The sequence below is a fragment of the Strigops habroptila genome, chromosome 9, assembly GCF_004027225.2.
Source record: "Strigops habroptila isolate Jane chromosome 9, bStrHab1.2.pri, whole genome shotgun sequence".
In the NCBI taxonomy this organism is placed as follows: domain Eukaryota; kingdom Metazoa; phylum Chordata; class Aves; order Psittaciformes; family Psittacidae; genus Strigops; species Strigops habroptila.
In genome coordinates this window covers 8901946-8919343 of record NC_044285.2, presented here as the reverse complement: position 1 = coordinate 8919343, position 17398 = coordinate 8901946, and the positions used below count along the sequence as shown (strand labels likewise).

Genomic DNA, 17398 nt, shown 5'->3' with positions numbered 1-17398 from the left:
TTTCATACAGTACTCCTAAGTGATTCTGAATGCTACTTTGACAATACTTATTTTTATTTCCAGTTTTCAGGCTAATCACCTTGTTCATTCCAGTCATGTTTGGTAATTCCCTTCACCCAGATCAAGGGCACAACAATTCCCACAGACATCAGCGCGTAAGAAGAGGATGCAGACCGCATTCACGCTCACTGCCTATGCCTTCTCTGCCTGAATGACCAACAACCCATATACAACTGAATAAACTCAGAATGGCCTTTCTTCATCCAGAAGATGACCTGGAGTCTCAGCTCTGCACCTACTGCAGAGTTTGTTATATATTAGAAATTCAACTTGAAGCACAGACAGAAGACACACGTTACTACCTAAGGTTAGGGTGGGAAGAAGGGAAAGGATAGCTGCTTCTTCATTCCTCCTATCTTCGTGATAAACAGCATGGCACCAATTCACCTTCTCACATACACCCATGCATATTTCTCTGGCTATTTTTCCACTTCTCTGTTGTGAGGCCAGATTCTTCTCAGTGGTGCCAACGCTCTAGCTAGCCTCTGGATAGCCTCTGGCTTAGATAAGCTATTTTTTGTACTCCCTCTAATAAGCCAATACAACCAACTGCTGCCAAATTATGATCATTCCCCTCAAGAAAAAGAGGTTGCTGGAATTCAAAATAAGCAGAAAAGATTAAAAAAGAGGCCTTAATGGCTCTTGTTTTGAAAGCTTGCCTCTAATCTTGGAAAATAGTAACCCACCTCACAATGAAAACAAGAATTATATCTGCAGTGTAGAACAAATTTGAAGCCTGTCACTTGAAACTAAGTGCCTGGCGTGCCTCTAAAATTTGGTAAATCTTTCTCACTGCAGAAGTGGGGGCTTTAACTGAAGCAGAACATTGCCTACGTCTCTACCATGATTATGATGGACAAATGCATTAGAAGAAATCGCATCTGAAGTCTGGAAGTGCACCAAAAAGCGGGCTAGAAGCAAATTCAAGGACCTGGACTAGTGCTGCATTGAAAACACAACCTGAGCCTCCAATACCTGGCAAGTGTCTCAGGGGTAAGTAGTCATAAGTGGGAAAGTGCACACACAAATCAGGCAGGGAAGCAGGGCAGCTACTCTAAAAGGCCAGTTTGCAGAGAGGATGAAAAGGTGGCTTTGAAAGGCTGTTTCAGGATCGAAGGATCCTTTATTAAAAGAAGAGGGTTGGGTCCTTGTCTTACACAAAGGATCGCAGTGAAACAGAAGTGAACAGCAACAGTATCATTTATGCTGTCTGAATGTGACCCTACCTGGTCTTAGGCCACTGGTATTCCGCTCAGAAAACATCATCCCAGATGTGTTTACCTTAACTGTGGACCATGCTCATGCACTGATACAACATAATTCTGCATTTAAATGTTTTCTGCCTTAATTGATGTTATTTTGTCTGATGTTAGTGACACATGGCAGAAGTACTAAATCGATTACCAAAAAATTAGGTTCCCCAAATTATGCATCATTTCCATTTGAAATAAATGGTGATCCTCCCTCCTCATCTTTTGGCCAGTGCTGGAAAAGCATGCTGGGCTTGAAAAAATCTTCCTTTTGGGACAGGACGGCCAGTTTTTACATCATGAGCAGGAGACACAACATTTCTTAAGCATCCTTCTTCTACAAAGGTAAGAAATTAGCCAACTACCCCTACTAATTTCTTTCATTAACAATCAAATCAAGCATTTTCCATAGTATGCCCTTGCTCTAGATTACTGATTACTAGTTCTACAACATTGCTACCTGTCCTTCCCCAAGCTCCTCATCTTGTTTCATTTCCCTGTTCTACAAAATAACTGTTGAAAGATCACAAAATCATAGAATGGTTTGGGTTGGAAAGGACCTTAAGATCATCTAATTCCAATCCCCTGCCATGGGCAGGGACACCTTCCACTAGACCAAGTTGTTCAAGGATGTTTACAAGCTGATGTTCTTTTATAAATTCCTACACAATTGTTTTATGATAATAATGAGTGCGAACTATTAAGCAGTTACTATGTCATTATTTGAGACTTCTTTTTTATTCATTCATCTTCAATTTACTTATTTTAAAATAATATTTCTATTATCTTCTATCAAGAGGTCTGGCTTTTTACTATCCATTTAGGAATTCTTTTCCGGCAATAGAAGCTGTTTTAGATTTCAAACGAATACCAGTGCTTGATCACAAACCTATTTTGTTCATGCACAAGTTCAACTGTGAATTTGCAGAAATTGTTTTGAAACTACTATTAAAATACTCACAATGGTTTACACAAGACAAACCCCACCCAGATCACTGCTGTGGTTCTCCAGAGTTTTTACATCATAACAAGATGACAGTGCTCTAAACTTCTATCAACTACAGAAAATATACTGAATAGCTGTAAATATGCAATGAAATAAAGGCAAAGGGTAATAAATCTGCCTATAACACTGACCAAAATTGATCTTCACCAAATGCAGATCAGGGGTAGCCTTGCTTCCCTAAGAATCCAAAGCCTTCTCTTGAGTATTTTACTTGCCCTCTCTAACAGAAATACACAAAACTCACACAAAAGTCATTTTATGTGACTTGAGAGCAAACATCACTTGATTCTTGTCCTTATTTTCTGTTAACTACAGCAGAATTCAGCTACCAGATTTCATGAGCATATTTATGGCAATAACTTTTGTTTCAAGATGAAGAACTTTGACAACGTATTTCTTAAATAAGGAGCAGAGATTTTTTTTTTTTGCGGCTGAATTCATTCCTGGTCCCCTCTTATAACTGTTTTATATAAATACTCTTATAATCCATTTTCGTGGAGGTGGAAAAGCACAGTAAGCACTGTCTAAGTTCACAGGTGCAAGTATTTATAAAATTTATATTTTTATGTAAAATTATATAGAATTATATAAAAATATATAAAATATAAATTCATTTAAATTTAAAAATTTGAAAATCCAAGGAGACAGATCAAGACAGAAGTGAGATCTTGCACATGACCTGCCTTCTACAACAGAACATGGGTGAATCACCAACAAAAATCATCTCTGGTGGTCATTTTATTGAGCCAAGTCACGGAGGGGCCAGTAGTAAAGACCATGAAAGATCTGCACATAAGATTTCTGAGGAAGTGGTGATTGTCAAACTACATCAGACTAAACTGACCACCACTGCTTTAGTGGTAGCCCATGAGCTGCCCTGCAAGCCACTGACCAAGCTGGGGTCAAAGACCTGCAAGCCACTGACCAAGCTGGGGTCAAAGACCTGAAGCCTTTGTAATGCACCCCCACACACAGAGACATCACTCCCCACCAGCTGCAGAAAGCTCTGGAACAACACAGTCCACTACTCTGGTTTAAATTATTCATTGAAAATTACTTGTGTCCTTCAAATCCTTCATTATTTATAATAAAGATTTTTTTTAAGTGTGCCTCAGAAGGCTATGTTCATTCTAAATTTCACTCAGAACAGCAACTTGCATTACTAAACACTTAATTATCAGTATATTTACAGTGTCCTTGGGCACTGTTGGGTAATCAAAATGCTATTGTTTTCATTAAACAGTATTTTATTGATTTCATTGACTAATCACTTCAGTTCTGCTTGATCAACAAGCAAATGATGCTTATTTGATGTTGCAATAATTAATTTACCCTTCAGGTGCTTCCACACCCCAATTTATTACCAAGAATAAGAATATTTATGTGAAACACCTTAAAAAAAGAGTATCACTACCCATCACAAAACATGTTCTAAAAATAGAGAGTGGTTTAGTATTTCTCCCTTTCCTCACAATTTCTAATGTTCTCTGCCTAAAAATTGCAGGGAAAAAAAACCCCACATTTAACTCCATTTTGAAAACCCAGCCTGAGCCTTGCATATTAAACATTCAGTTCATCCTATCCTTTACTGAACTTCCAGTAAGTCAAAGAAGATTTTCTGATTAACATTTCTTTAATTTCTTTTCTCTAGAGATGGAAGAAAATGCTAACCTCTCTTTCCCATAGCAGAAACAAAAACTTCATATGACTCAAACGAGACATGAAAGTGAATAGACAGCTTGTGTAAGCTTTTACTCCAAACTATTACTTTTCCAGACTTCAGGCCCAGGTATGAAGCATTACAGTCCAGCCTTCAGACCATGGAAGAAGACTCTGATTAAGAAAATTCCAGATTCAAATTGAACTGAGCGTTGAAAAGCCACCTGAAAGAATGTTGTGAGAAGGTTGGTGTACTCAGCTGGCACCTGTCAGAGATCTGGATGCATTCAGCTTAAACTCCTGCAGAGGACAACCTTCAGAACATCTTCCGAAGTCTTAACTGCTCTGACATAGCAACCCATGTTAGCAGCTACCCTCACCTTTGAAGATGAGCTTCCCAAAACCTGAATTTTTCTGCAAGCAAAAAAAAAAAAAACACATTAAAAATAAAGGTCTTGGTGACTTTTTTCTATCTTTTGCTGTCCCAGCATCATTAATTATGCTTTTAAGAACATTCTGACTTTTAGGTAATTTCACATATTGTATCTTTCATGTCTGCAAATAACAAATAATAATAATAGCCCATAGGCTTTTGGAATTTCAAAGGTAGCTGCATTTGCATTTTTTGTATTACTTTCTAGAAATTCTGATTCCCACAAATGCTCTAAATAGAACACCTGAACATCACTGCATAAGGGAAACCTTCACAAGAATATAAGAAATATAAAATACTGCTACGTTCTGCTGCATTAGATTCCTTGGTGTTATTTTAGGTTTACTACACATTCAAGAATTTGTCGTGAATTTTGGAACACTTTTTTCCGCTTAACTTCTTCACAGAGCTACTTCCTGAACAGCTTTTAGAATACTGAATCTCATATTTTGCCTTTTAAAATTACCAATATTAAAATGATGTTTCTAGGTAAGCTCTGCCAGGCTTTCAAGAAGTCATTAGCTGTAATGGCCATGCTCTTCCTGCTTTTTCAGAATTACAAAATACAAGAATTCACTGGATCTTCTACCAGTGAACTACTAAACAAATGAAAACATGTAACAATAAACCACTATCTTCCCATGTGCCCATATTCATATTAAACATGATTTGACATCCATTACAAGCCGCTTGTTCCCAAAAGCATACAGACAGCTTTGTGGATTCATCAAATAGAGAAGTGAAGAACAATACTGAAAAAACCCTCACTATAAACAAACTGGATGTTTGTCAAAAACCACGCTGAGTATTTGTCTGTAAATATTGACCAAACTAAGTTTTTTGCTTTGATATTTGCTGACTGAAGAGCAGCACAGACGAGTAAAAAGGACATAAAATTAGTCTGAATGCCAAACTTGACGACCAGGTTCCAGCTTCTACAAGGGACTCTACGCCAAAAAGCAAATTACTAGTGGCAGCCAAATGTACTTACCAAGAAATCATTACAAATACCTTATCATTAGATTCCAGCATTAGAAAGAATCATGATTTGATTTCTGAAAATCTATTTACTTCCAGTGACAGCTTACTGACTTGAGTCAAAGAACAGTTTGAGTTAACATACTAACCAAATACCCCCACATAATGCACTTTTCTGCTTTTTAAATTCAACTCTCAAACACACAACAAACACTTAAAAACTATCTTATAATTTTCACTCTGTGTAACTGTATATTTCATACAGCTTGAGCATTTCTTTTGTGTATGAAGCAGAGAATATTTTGCTCCCAATACAAATTGTAACTGGCTGAGACCAAACAAATGTGTTTTCAAAGGCAAATGAAGTGACAAAAGCAACCCATAAGTCAAGATACCAAGAAATAAGTTGTAAAGCCTATATTGAGACTTTATAGCTAGGTGGATCATTGGTAGTTCAGCACTGAAACAGCTATTCATCTATGCTCGTGTGTGTATTTTGTCAAGACACTTAAACACATTATCCCAACATCATACCTACTATATAAAGAAAATACAAATTAATGGTTATTCATGTGCCTGGAATAAATAATATCTGCTGTTACCAAGGAGAAAGAAGCTGTATATTCTGCTTTTTTAATCTCCTCTTTATTCCAAAGGGAGAAGAAAAATCTTTGCTAGTCCAACATAAATGTGGTTGCAATAAAAGTGTGTTATTAAAACATTATCAATTAGCACATCACAATGAAAAGATATTCTGTTTGCTCCAGGATAGGCACTCCACACTCTCCTACAACATGTCATTTTATAACAGATGCATACGAAAAAAGCATCCCAGAATACATAGTCTTATAAACAGAATATGCAAACTGGAGGTAAAGAGAAATAGAAACAAAAATCAGAAAGCTTAACTGTGGCAAGGGGATATTACTTGTCAGAGGTTAAGAAGTCTGTAGCTAATGTGAACCCTGTCCAGTGCCTGTACCACAAGATCATCTTCTTCCCAGGTCAGTTCTCAGCCCTGAGACAGCCAGCCAGTGATAGAAGTGAAAAACGCAGGCAGCTTCTAACAGTCAAGAAGTTTCCTGCCATAAGAATTTACTGGTCTCTGAAATTGAAATTCTTATTCATAAGTACCACAGTCATTTTAAATATAGCAATGATGAAAGAACATTTTGTCCTTAGGACCATCTTGAAAAATGGTTTAGATGGAGACACAATGAGCTCTGGAGCTGAGCTCAGACACAACATTATTAACCTCCACACGGAACACTCTAAGAGATGGAGCCATGACTCTGTGTACCCTGAAATATTTACCACAGGTATGCCCTTCCTAGAATAGAGTGAGGACTGGCATGCTGCCTATGCCTTAATCAGTTCTGCCAAGGGCAGAAAGGTTTTTGCACATCATCAGTAGATGAGGCAGAACCAATTCCTTAATGTCATATCAACCTTTTCATCAAAGCAGTCAGATACTACTTTAGAGAAGGAATAAAAAGGTATGTGCCAGCTATGAGACTAATGAATAGTTTTCCTCAAGCAAAACATAATTCAGCATGAACTTCATGTTAATGTTCTTTCCACCCACTCACACATCTCCAACTGATCTACTCAACCAAAATGCCAACAAGTAAAACCATCCATCTTTTAATTCAGCTATTGTACCCCAGCACTAAGATTTTGTTTTACAATGCCTACAGCTGCCTAAGCTCAAATATTACTTACATATTTACATGGCCTCCTTTCTTAAAACATGCATGGAACCTGGATGGAGAAACACAAGTAAAAAAAGGGAAAACCATGGGGAGCAAATAATTCAGACTGGCAGCTTTCACTAAAATGTAAAAACCACAGAATCATAGGATCAACTAGGTTGAAAAAGACCTTTAAGATCATCAAGTCCAACTGTTACCCCAGGACTGCCAAGCCCACCACTAAACCATGTCACAAAGTGGAAACTGCTCTCCCCTCATGATGTACCCTTATGGTTGCCCCTCACGATCTCCACTCGCAGCCACCCCTCATCTGCCCCCCATAGTGGCCCACACTGTACAGCTGTGGCCCCTACCCCTCATGGCCACCCCTCACACCCACGGCCACCCTTCCCCTCCCTCATGATCTCCCTTCATAATGGCCCCTCATCACTCATGCCCACCCTTCCTCTCCCCTCATGGCTGCCCCTTCTTTTTCCTCACAACCTCTCCTCATGGCCACGCCTTCTTTCCCCTCATGATCTCCCCTCACAGCCGCCCCTTCTTTCCCCTCATGATCTCCACTGATAACCGTCCCTCCTTTCCCTCACAATCCTCCCTCATGGCTGCCCCTTCTCTCCCCTCATGATCTCCCCTCATGGCTGCCCCTTCCTTCCCTCACGATCCTCCCTCATGACTGCCCCTCCTCTCCCCTCATGATCTCCCCTCATGGCTGCCCCTTCCTTCCCTCACGATCCTCCCTCATGACTGCCCCTCCTCTCCCCTCATGGCTGCCTCTTCCTTCCCTCATGATCCTCCCTCACGACTGCCCCTCCTCTCCCCTCATGACTTCTCTTCACGGCTGCCTCTTCTTTCCCTCAAGATCCTCCCTCATGGCTGCCCCTTCTTTCCCTCATGATCCTCCTTCACGGCTGCCCCTTCTTTCCCTCACGATCCTCCCTCATGGCCACCCCTCCTCTCCCCTCATCATAAACCATAATAAAGCTCAGTCCCATTTTACAGTTCAGAACCAAAGGGGTTAGGAAGCAGGAGGAGGACACCACTAAAAAAGAAATAAGATTAAGACTTGAGTCAGAAACGAATTTAGAAATGTATATGTTAGCTTGTTTGAAGACTGCAAGTGTATTGAGATATATTTAACAAGAAGACTACTACATCTCAGAGAGGCACAGGTTCACTTGTTGTACAGGAAGGTACTACAGCAACTCCAGAAACACTCAGTTTAATTTAGAAGAAAAAAACCAGCAGCTGTGATCATTCAAAAACCAAGTCTCAAGCTTGAATAAACTACAAGGAGCCCCAAAGACCTGTATAAACCTAAGGACTTCAAAGCGCCCATCAACAACAAAGGAAGAAGAAAATTCTCTATTGCTGTCTTATTCTGTAAGCATCTATAATGGAAATTTTATACTTCATTCCAAAATGTCTGTGATGGTCTATTTTTGGATAGGAGTGCCATGTAGCACAAGTCTGATCTAGCATGTTTTGTTCTTAATGAGAATCCAGAACAGCCTCACCTACATAACAAACAGTTTCACTTGGAACAAACTTAACTCATAGATGCTGAGAGCTGCTGGCAGAGAATCTACAGAGACATTACACATTTTTTAAGCTCTTGTGTAGGAACTGCAAAATTTGGATTCTGCAGGTCTTACCATGCAGCATTTGGGGAAGACCGTCAAGTTCATTTAAGACACTCTTGACTTCAACAGTCCACTGTCCTCTTTGCTGGAGATCACTACCATGATGAGAGAGCCAGGAGAATGGAACATGTCCTCAGCACCTCACCTGGCAATGGTTCCTATCAGAGATAACAGCTCAAACTCACTCCCATTAGCCTTTAACTTACACAGGGCTGTGGCACCGGCGAGGTGGAGCGCGGAGCCCTATGCCCTTTCAGCACCATGGATGGTAACCGTGGTACTGACCTCCAGCAGGCAGGCAGTCCTGGACACCACAGCAGGCACTGGACCTCCTGCAGGGCAGACCCGCTTCTCTCCCATCCAAACTTCATAGTCAGTGAAGGTCGGAATACCCAGAAATTATTTTCACAGAAACTCTGGTCTGATAACATGTCTACAAGAAAGGAGCTAATGAGTAATTATTAGGACTTTAGTCCACCTTTGAATTGTGCCCATGCATTCAGAAAGTATTCTTATTTTCCAGTCAGAAAATCATACAGTGGTTTGGGTTGGAAGAAACTTTAAAGATCATCTAGTTCTAGTGCCATGGGCATGGGCACCTTCCACTAGGCCACGTTGCTCAGTCCTCATAACAAGAGTTTGAAAGTGCTCCTGTATTTTCCTTAGTGATGGCTCATTGAATTTAATTTCAACAATGAAAATGCATACTTCAAACCTTTACTGGTAAGCAAAAACAAAATGCAGCTAAGATGCAGTTGCTGTTCCCACAAACCCAATTGCACAGCAAATTAAAGTTTTTATTTTTTATCTTTTTTCATATAAACCAGAAAAATTATCTGTTTTATATGAAAACATCAACAAAACACATTAGCAGAAGAATACTTACCACTTATCCCAGAAACACCAAAACCTTTACACAGCTCCAATAATTTGCTACTGTATCCCTAAAACTGCTGAAAATCTCATGAAAATAAAGGTAACTTTTTATTACACAGCCTTGCTTTCTACTGTTCAAACCACTACTCACTATAGATAGTGCAGAGCATTTTCAGGGTGACAGAGCTATAACGCAGATCTCTTAAACATGCTTTAAAAAACTAAATTTAAACCTAAGGAAACCATTGGTGTCCCCATGTACTATGACGCGAACATGACTCACGGGAGTAGTCATCAGACCGACCTCTATTTTTTCAAACTTGCTCACAGGGCCAGCCCCTGCATGCTGCTGTTAAATGAGCTGCCTCTCAGTGGTCAGGAACACAAGAATACAGCATTTCAAACCTAGCTTTTCTAGATAACTACATTAAATCTTTAAAGTTGGACTCAAAATTGAGCTAGCAACTTCGCCTGCTGGACACAAAACAATGGAAATCCAGCTCATCTACAGCCATGTGGGCTCTGCAGTACCAACAGCAATAAAATTTGTTGTCAATAAACAGATCAAACATGACTCAGAGGGTAGTGACAGACAGTAGCTACTGCCATTTTATAGCTCATTTTATGACTGTAATCCACTTCCCACAGCTACTGTTACAATCAGCACGTAATTTCAAGGGTTGACGGCTGCCAGGTGTTGAGGGTCACAGTGGACTGGGCAGATTAACCGCTTTCCATGTGACAGAAGCTTAGAAAATTAAAACACTAGCCTCATACTGACATGCTGGTCAGCCACAGAACTTCACCAGTCTGCCCCTCTTCAGAATATTACTGAATAACTTGAGAGGCATATCAGATACAGTCTGTTCTTACTTACCTGGAGACTGGGGATGCACTCTGCAAAGCACCATCCAAATGGTGACAATATGCATTCTGTAAAGATTTAAACTGCAAGTTCAGTAAGATCTGAGACTACTGACCTGATCTATTCATAAGAAGTGACTTTAATTTTCCTCGCATTCAAAAAAAACCCAAACAACCCAGCTTTATCTAAGTTTTAAAAGCATTTCCAGTTTAGTCTGATTTTTCCATCCAGATACTGCAGACAATACAATTTTTAAAATGCATGCATTGTAAGGGCACTTAACAGCACTCAGATGTCCACCTACTTTTACTAAGAGTGAGCCAGCAGCTACAAGTCCCTAAAATTATCTACTTGCATGAAATTGTGTTCTGGATTATTACTGGAAAAGTACTGGAGACCATTTTTCAAAATCAGGCCTGTATATTCCACTGAAAACAGGTTTTGCTTTTACCTCTGAGGAATACAAATATGCTGTGTTTTTGTTCTTTGCAGCTCAGTGATTTACTGGCATGCCTCTTCCCATAAAATATTTGCATATATCTGAGAGTCAAACTGTTCTGATACATTCTGTGTTTGCCAGGAAGTGAACGCTTCAGTTCAGTGTAACTGAACATTTAAACAACGACAGGCACCAGGACAAATGGCAGTGTAATTAACATACCAATGAAGAGCCAGTTGTTAATTACTATCCATTTCAGGCATTTTGTATGAGCAACTTACCTGAAAAGCCTTCCCATCTGCATGCTGGCAAAGCCAGTGATTAAACAATTCAACACCCCTTTTGCTTGATTAGAGAAAAAATTATAATTATTTTATATTATTCTATTTGTCAAATGCAGTTGACATTTAGATGAGAAAAACTGCAGCAGCCCAAATCTAAGCATTTGAAATGAATGTTATGAGCTGTCCTTGAACAAAACAGCAACATATATATTCTACATCTAGGGCAGATGTAAGCTAATAGAGGCTCCTAATTTGAGCCAACTGATTATACCTTACAGTACCTGCTGGGTTACACGGAAGGCAGCACAGTTGCTACTTGTAACAGAAAAAGTACCACTTTTCTCTTAGAGGGACTTCAGATGCTACCTACAGAATGGAATCTGAATTTATAAGCTGTTGAAAGACTGGGAAGTAGCACCAGTACAATGCCAGGATTCATTTACATTTAACAGTAACTGAGGAGTCAATACATAGCTCAGCGCAGCACCACAGTTAAAATATGGTTGTTACTGGAGTTGTAAGAAAAGTAGAGGCACGTAAGTGTAAAGCAGGATTGAAAACATCAGACAAAAATACTGAGGATAGGCAAAATGGCAATAAAAGCTGACAAAAAAGAGCGGAAGTGGAAAGTTTAGAAACATTCATCAATATGTAGAGTATCCAAAACAAAGGGTTTCTCTTTCTGCCTGTGCAGATGGCTTTGCCCAAGGAAGACTAGCGTGCTTTGGGTACAAAAAAAGGAAATTACATCTACCTTGAAAACAGCTTCTAATTCATTACCCATCACATGACTATGGCCATTAATCCATGTAAACAATAAAACCAAGATTCATTTGAAATTTGACTATCCAAATTAAAGTTTGAATCAGCTCTTGTTAAAAAAACGACATTCTATGTTTGGTACTGAAATTTCAAACCATGCAATTTATGCACTTTCAAAGCCAGATTTTGCTGAAATCCTGTAACATTCTGTGACAAACATTTTGGAGTAGCCAAAAAGTGCATATTTAGTCCATGTGGTTTTTCAATCAATTAATTTTCATTTGGATTTTTATTTTCAACAATGGAAAACGATGAATGATTATTTTTTGAAGTTTGTTTTTGCGAACAATGTGCATCTATTTTATTTGGATTATAATTAGAAGCTACGATGTACAAATACAGCCTTATAATGTTTTTCTTTTCTTAATTTGACAGAATGATTGATACAGATGGGCTGACAGAAAATGCTTTACATGTGAACAAAGGAAATATTATTTGCAAGAAGTAAACTGTACTAATTGTTTATACTGCAAGCGCCCACCCAATAACCTTTATTGAGCACACTCTTACAGTAAAGAAAAGAATGTAGCCTGGGTTGTTGTCTGCACACTTCTGCATCCAGGGCAGTGTCTCTGCACTCCATAGAGCTGGCTAGACAGAACAGCTCATCCAGTACATCTACCTCTAAATACTGCTGGCCACCCAAAACCTCTTTGCTATAGAGAGACTGCAAAATCTGACAGAGATCTACAAGACCTGAGATCTAAAGTCCCATGCCTTAAACTGAAGACCCCTATTTCCCTTTCCTATTGAAAATGTTAATAACATTGTACTTCTGCAGGTAGCACTGAATTAACACATCTTCCATTCTTACTTGACAGTTATGAAGCAGTAAGCCCCCCAAAATTACCCTAAATGACACACATATCTGATCTTCACAAGCCATTTAAGCGTAATCTCCGAATATATCTCCATAATGACAGCCCCATTTCTGTCCTCTTAATAACAATAATCACTACATCAACAGTGTTATTTTGCCTTGACTGTTTTGAAAAGGCTATTTTTTTTTTCCTTTGCTACCTAATCTCTACAGTATTTTTTTTTTACTGGAAAGAAAAATCAGCAATACCATTAAGTATTACAAAATTCAGCTGTATCTGGTTTGTTTTGCATTTTTACTAAGAGGCATTGGGAAACATTCTTCCATTTGAAAAAATGTTTGGAAATAACCACAAGCTACACCTGCAAATTTTAAGTATTTTGTGATAGAAGAGATATCCTGAAATGAAATCTTTCATATGCCCTACATATTAGAAATATCAAAACCTGACATTCCTTCAATGCAAGTTACTGTTCGGTACACAGTCCTGACGGACAAAACATTGTCACAGAACAATTCAAGAGGCGCTATCATCTCATACCACAGATTGATGAAATAAGGAGCAACTCTCCAGTCAGAAATAAATGAAAATACGAGATGAGATCTGCAATTTAAGCCTCCCATTAGCTAATGAGGTTTCCATTTTTGAGACCTTTATTTCAACTTGATCTTAGAAAGAAGAGTATGTTTTTGCATCCTAGAAACATTAGAGCCCATTAGAACCTCCATCACTACAACATACCATTTACTCCTCAGGATGCCTTTAAATCGGTTTTGGAGTTTACTGGACACTCTATACTGGAATGAAGAGCAAACCTGTTACTACTGTAGCAATAAGAACAACTTTTGGGCTCTGAGTCAAACTGACAATTTATAAGTCGAAAATGCTGAAGCAGATTTTTTTAATCATCAATTTCAAAGCTGTATGAAAGCTAAAGAAAAGAATGGCCAGATTGTCAACTTCAGAAAACCAATTCTGTTTGGGAATATGGAATGCATATCAAGATTTGTCCACAGCACTTAGTATCTTAGGAACTTGAATGCAAACATAAGACTGGCTAACAGATGATTTGGTTCTCAGAATGTCCAGCTGAAATGGGAGAATGATTTCTCTCCACCCACCTCCCAAGTCAAACACACAGAAATAAAACCAACTCCCAGAAACCAATACATTTGCCTAAAGAGCCCAAATGCAGAGCTGAGTTGCAAGTTTTCACTGACAGGACACAAAATGTGCTGTTAACTCATTACGAATGAAAAGTATCAAGAGCTTATTTAATTATCTTTCTTCAATGTTCAATATCAATTTTTTTGTATATCTTTGATTAGCCATAGGCTGAAGTACCCCCATCAGCTACTGGCTGTAATTGTTATGTCTTAAGCCACAGCAACTCCTTTCTCTCATAGCCCCCACCTCTCCCTGTCTCAATACATCTCTAGTAGATGCCCTTCTGGGGACATGTTGTTCTCCGTACCTTTAGACTTTGGGCCCTCTGCTTAAAAAGAAATCATCAAAGGAGCTTTAGTGATGATGTGAACAACACAATTACTTTTTTCCAATTCAATGTAAGAATACAATCCTAGGGTTTTAGAAAATCTTAAAACAACATAGCCAACAATGCATCCTAAGGGATCTGCCCTCTGGTGAAACACTAGATCAACTAGGAAATCTCGTCATTTCTTTTGACTTGACTTCGGAGTTTGTGGCATTTGGCAGTATGTCTGTGGATACTGCCCAGGGTGGCCCTTCCATCTAGGGATACCTCACCAGGAAGAACTGAAAGGACACAACCAGTTAATTTCACATCACCTGACCACAGCAGAAAGATACTGCTTTTGGACCACCCATGAGACTGAGCCAGATTGGAACTCATCACCCAAGACCAAGTAACACCTCAGGAAAAGAAAATGTTGAATTCATTATGAGTTTTATGTTTTCATCCCAACTTGGCTAATACAAGAATCACCACACCACATACTGCACTCAAGTAAAGCAAAAGTTGACCTCAAAGTAGCAACAGTTATGGACAAGTTTGCATTCCAAAAATACATACGTTTAAGACAGACATGGCACTAAGTTACTTTGCTGCAAGCAGTAATTTATGAAATGCTTGTTACACCTCCACATTTTTTTTGTTCTTAAATCCCATTTAATATGCCAATCTTATTTCAGGAGGAAATAAATTAACTCTGATGCTTTGTGCCAATGCAGATGAGCTTCCCACACACCTGTATTGTGTTTCACACTTCAGTTAGTCATCCAGATTTCGACAAACGAACAAAGTACTTCTAAACAGATCCCATTCGCTAGGCTAAGCATGCGGGAAGAGGAAGAAAGAAGACTATCTCATGGAGCCCCCCAGTTTTGTTAGTGCGATGTCTAGTTGCAGCTGTGGACAACCACCTTCACCAAAAAGAACTATCAATTTAGATCTAAGACAGCCCAGGAGGCCCATTGAGGTGGTCTTACCCCCACTACAATTTGGTCCCCAACACTGCAATTCCCACAAGCCCTAGCCAGGATGGGCTACAAACTGCTCCCACTCCTGTGAACTTTCGTAATTAAAACTCTCCATTATCAATGGGGAAAATGGACAAATGTGCATCTAACACAAGAGAAAGATGCTCCTGCAGAGCAATGCACGGTTCTGTAACAGGAAATCCCACACCGAAAGACTTTCATACCCAGAATCACAGAACACCCAGCTTTTCTGCCTCTGCTAATCCCCATTTCACTATCTAGAATACGACTAAAATCACATGTATTTGTATTGTGGTAGCTGCAAGTTAATGTCCTGCCTAAATTATCAACTGTTATTAGAACCCCAGACAATTGCTTAATAAAAATTTAATCATATTGTAATTTCTAATCATCATTAAAGATGCTTAACAAGTTAATCTCTCCCTAACACCGCAGATCAGAAAGTCAACTGGCATAAGGTGGCACAGCTTCACCAATACTAATAGGGGTATTCTCACATTACTCCAGCTGAGGATCTGGCCCCAAGATAAAATAGCTGTATTAAAATCCTCTCACTATAGTTTTTGATTGTTTCTCTACCCTGCTTTGCAGTTAATCTAAAAAAATAATAACAAAAGCAACAGACTGACTTTAAAAAAAAAAAACCAGCACAAATCAAGGTATTTCATGAGCTCTATCTTCTGCTGCCTGTGGTACAGCAAACACATCACTACTCTATAGATTGAAGGTCTCCTCACCTCTTTGCAGCTCAAAACCTCCTCATTTTGACTTTGTCCATGCACAGCTACATCTGTCTGACAGCAACAACACTCATGCACAAAAACCGTGGGAGGATCATTAACAGCCAGTGAGTTTGTCTTTCAGCTCAAATCTGTTCCAGCTGCCTACATGAGGGGTGAAATGATGCTCTGTAACCTCAGCCTTGCAGAAGTAGGTATCGGTTCATTTCAGGAAATCAACACATTTCCTCATCCTTCCTGTGGACAGCAATCTGTGCTTAACAGAGTTTGAGGACCACACAGCCAGTCAACTTTAACTGAATCGGGTCGCTGCACAGAGATGCATACAGCCACACACTTAGCTCTCACCTCCCTCATATTTTTTGTTTGTTCAATAATCCCATAACACTCTAAATTCACAAAGTGGTCAGAGGAGAACAACTATGAAGCATACTCTGAGGCTGCTCTGTGGTGTGTGCATACCATACCTTCTGCAACCACATCGTTCTGTAGCTTCAGCTGCAGGCAAGTGAAAACAGAGCAGAAATGGTTGGTGCAAAAGAGCTGCTGGGCTCCACTGTAATTCAGTGGTTTCACGTAGACCTCTAAGTGGCCAGGGCTGTTCCTTCAGTGCATAGCTTGGAAGACCAGATAGGGAAATGGCAGACCAAACCAAAGTCAAAAAAGGCTGTTTGTATCCTACTTTGTCCACAAAACAGCTCACTGATTCTGCCTCCGTCTACACACAATGAAACTCTCCGTTATCATGCACAATGCGATATCCTGGAAGCTAAATAATACTCATTTAATAGCCTTCCATTAAATATTGATTTTCATTTAATAGGTACAATTCTGATATTAAAACTTAATCTGATTGGCAAAGATCTGCTCCTGCCTACTTTATTGACACTTACTGAACCAAATTAATTGTTTATATCATAATATTTACTTTCAGTATGACAACCGCATGACCAACTACAGCAGGATTTAATCTAAAAAACAACCTTTAAAAATTACTTAGCATTTACTTAAGCAAGCCCTTAATTGTCAGAATTGAATCTACCTCTAGAAAACCTACACGTTATCGCATATTAAAACAAGCAAAACTGGACTCCAATTTCGATAAAAACATTTTTCATTGGTATTGAGCCCAGCACAAGATCCATTGTCCCACTTATTTTTAACATCAGATACCTGTTGATCCAAAACTAAGTTGATCCAAGTACATTTCCAAAATATGTACTATGGCATGCCATCCAAGCCCATTTCATGCCATCACACACCCAACAAAATAGTTGTTGCATCACAGAGACAGGTAACACAACATCAAACATCTTCCCTTATGAAAAACTC

At 39.2% G+C, this 17398-nt stretch overlaps 1 protein-coding gene across 4 annotated transcripts in view; it reads right to left on the bottom strand.

Moving 5' to 3' along the window:
• Positions 1-17398, bottom strand: part of ARNT2 (aryl hydrocarbon receptor nuclear translocator 2) — a 103865-nt gene that overhangs the window by 85547 nt on the left and 920 nt on the right. The window contains exon 1 of one of the 4 annotated variants that reach the window (XM_030497665.1): positions 16064-16087. The exons of the other annotated variants lie outside the window; for them this stretch is intronic. The gene's annotated coding sequence lies outside the window, so the exon portion shown is untranslated. Of the gene's footprint in view, positions 1-16063; positions 16088-17398 lie in introns of those variants that run through there. 4 annotated transcript variants of the gene reach the window in all.